At 37.8% G+C, this 3,667-nt stretch overlaps 1 pseudogene; it reads left to right on the top strand.

Annotated features, from left to right (window-relative positions):
- Nucleotides 1-1,447: 1,447 nt before the first annotated feature.
- Nucleotides 1,448-3,367, top strand: LOC119535373 (annotated as a pseudogene).
- Nucleotides 3,368-3,667: the final 300 nt, after the last annotated feature.

Below are 3,667 nucleotides of genomic sequence, written 5' to 3' on the forward strand. Positions count from 1 at the left end.
AATGGTCTTGGTTAGGACTCGAGTAGATCAGACTAAAGGGTAGAAGATGATATTGACCGTGGTTTAAATTTAGGCTTCTATGTGAGACCAAAGGAAGAGATGCTTATTTGGTGGAAAAATCTATTTTCTGTAGCACGCTATATAATTTAACTTGTGTGGTCAGTTTATTCAAACACCATAATTACATGGAACCCTAAATGGGGAGTAAGATCTCGTTTGTTTGTGCAGGTGAGTGTGAAGCCCCAATACATCTAAGAGTAATTTGGGCAGAAAATAAAAAGTATTTGCAAAGCCCCCTTGAGGGACTGGAGGAAAATGTGGAGATATTAAACTTCCCCACCAGGGGGATTCCTGATGTGCTTGCAAGCATTGGGCACTGCTGGTAGCATTGGTAGGCTGAGCCCTCGATCTTGGGGCTTGCCCTTCGGAAGCTCGTTACTGCAAAGGAGAGGCTAAGCCCATTTATAACTGTGCCTAAGAGACACCCCCAGAGAACCTCTTGTTACTCAGATGTGGCCTCTCTCTCTAAGCCAGCTCAGCAGGTGAACTCATTGCCCTTTCCACTATGTGGGACATGACTCCCAGGGGTGTCAGTCTCCCTGGCAATCTGGGACATGACTCCTGGGGATGAGTCTGGACCTGGCATTGTGGGTTTGAGAAAGCCTTCTTGACCAAGCAGGGGAAGAGGAATGCAACAAAGTAAAGTTTCAGCGGCTGAGAGATTTCAGATGGAGTCAAGGTCATTCTGGAGGTTATTCTTATGCATTATATTAATATCCCTTTTTAGTTTTTAGTGTATTGGAATGGCTGGAGGGAAATGCCTGAAACTGTTGAACTGCAACCCAGTAGCCTTGTTTCTTGAAGATGAGTGTGTAACTATATAGCTTATACTATATGACTGTGTAGATGTAGAAAACCTTGTGACTCACAGTCCCTTTATCCAGTGTATGGACAGATGAGTAGAAAAACGGGGACAAAAAAGTAAATGAATAATAATGGGGGATGGGGAGATGTGTTGTTTGGGGTGTACTTTTTTACTTTTATATTTATTATTTTTATTGTTATTTTTATTATTTTTTGGAGAAATTACAATGTTCAAAAATTGTGGTGACGAATGCACAACTATATGATGATACTGTGAACAATTGATTGTACACTTTGGATGACTGTATGGTATGTGACTATATCAATAAAACTACAAGGAAAAAAAAACCCTGAAGATGGTTTAAGGGGTAAATAAGACACAACTGCTCTAAACTCTGCATTGGGAGTGTTTCCTTGTAAAAATAAAAGTAAAAATAATAAAACATCTCTATGATGTAAAAAAAAAAAAAAAATACCAAAGCTTAGAAATTGAGGCTGTCACTGATAGTAATTCTGTAGTACAGCTATACAGGACAAGGATTGTAAAGATTGTCTCAATGGCTGAAAATGATGATGTGAAAAAATGGCTGCTCTGGAGGCCAAAATCTGTTATCAAATTGAGGATTACTTTGGAGACGTTAATTTTCTACAGGACAAATTTTTAAAGGAGGAGAGCCAAGGGGATGAAATCTGGGTACCTGTGGAGATAATGATAAAATTCAACAGTTTTCACCATCTAACAACAGACTTTAATCTAATAGTAGACACATTGAGCAAATCTAAGACAGAATGTGTGGAAATAAGTAAGAAAAACTAAAATCAAAAGATATCAAAGCAAACCTCTTCCTGAAGTGACTGATGAGTATAAAAATGATGTAACCTTAGAACTGTACACCACAAACAGGGAACCCTGTTATAAATGATGGACTATAGTTAATAGTTCAATTATAAAAATGTTTTTTGGTGAACTATAACAAATGTAACACGCTAATGCAAAGTATTAATAATAGGTTGGTTGTTTCGATTTGCTAAAGCTGTAGAGATACACTGTAACAAAAGTGTGTTGACTTTTACAGTGGGGATTTATTAACTCATAATTTATAGTTCTTGGGCCATGAAAATGTCCAACTCAAGGCATCAACAGGATGATACCTGGACCCTGAACACAGACTGCTGACATCCAGGCCACCTCTGTCACATGGGAAGACATGGCCAGCGTCTGCTTGTCCTTCTCTCCCGGGTCTCACTGCTTTCAGCTTCTGACTTCAGTGGCTTCCTCTCTTAGCTTCTGTGGGTGTGTCCTTGTCTCTCAGCTTCTCTGGGGCTTCTCAGAGGTATCTGGCCCTTTTCTGTGTGTCCTTTATCCTCTTATAAGGGACTCCAGTAAGGGGATTAAGACCTACTTTGAATTGGGTGGGTCACATCTCAGTGGAAATAACCTGATCAAATGGTCCCACCTATAACAGGTCTTTACCCACAGGAATAGATTAAAAGAATATGGCCTTTTCTGGGATGTATAACAGCTCCAAACTACCACAGTGGTATATGGGAACTCTGTATTTTATGCATGATTTTTCTGTAAACTAACAACCTCTCTAATTTAAATAAATAAATAAATAAATAAATAAATAAATAAATAAATAAAAAAGAATGGGTTCCCCCCAAAGGAAAAATAGGTGAACAATGTGATCATAGAGAAAAAGAAAAAAAGATATATTAAAAAAAAAACAGATCCATTTATATTAAAGGCTCCCAACTGATACAACTGTTGATGAAATGAAAGAATGCTTAGAAGATAGAGGCCAAGTCCTAAACATTCAGATGATAAGAACATGCACAAAGCATTTAAGGGATCAATATTTGCTGTGTTTGATAGCATTGAATTTGCTAAGAAGTTTGTAGAGAACCCTGCCTAGAAGTCCAAAACATATACCTGCTGATACTTTTCAAAGAGCAAGGTAAAAAGCAGATGCTGGCAGAAGAGACTGAAATGAAATCTCTAGAAGAAAAGATTGGATGCTTGTGAAATTTGAGGGTAACTTAGATAATCAGACCTGTAGAGAAGATTTGTACATTATTTTCTTAAATCACAGTGAAATAAAGTGGATAGACTTTGTCAGAGGCACAAAAAAGGGAATAATTCCATTTAAAGAAAAAGCTAAGGAAGCGCTGAATAAAGCCAAAGAGGCAAATATTGGTAAACTACAATTAAGGAACAAAGATGTGACATGGGAAGTATTAGAAGGAGAGGTGGAGAAAGAAGCATTGAAAAAAAAAAAAAAAAATCATAGAAGATCAAAAAGAATCCCTAAACAACTGGAAGTCAAAAGGTCACAGACTTAAAGGAAAAGGAAAGGGAAATAAAGCTGCCCAGGCTGGGTCTGCTAAGGGAAAAGGACCATTTCAGGGTCAGAAAATTAAATTTGATAGTGACAATGAGCATAATGAAAATGAATCAAAGAGACACTGGCAACAAATGGTAACATTTCATAGCAACTGTTGAAATTTAGGAGTGTGTGGAGACCAGTGTGCAATACTGAAAAGGCTGCATTTGTCAGCATGCGTCACCATGGGCAAACAGAGCAGGGGCCCCTGTTATTCTCTGCAGGAAAGCAATTCTGGAGAGATGCAAGCACACTTCCTCAATTGCCTTAACTCATAGACACTAATTAGTAAATACATGCCACTTTTACCATAGCTTGAAGAATGTTCCTGGATCTTATTTGGTTTATAATTTACTGAATAATAAAGAGAATCATTGAGGAAAAAACTATATTGAACATGAATTTTAGGAACATCAGCG

This window comes from Choloepus didactylus, chromosome 5 (assembly GCF_015220235.1).
Source record: "Choloepus didactylus isolate mChoDid1 chromosome 5, mChoDid1.pri, whole genome shotgun sequence".
Classification (NCBI taxonomy): domain Eukaryota; kingdom Metazoa; phylum Chordata; class Mammalia; order Pilosa; family Megalonychidae; genus Choloepus; species Choloepus didactylus.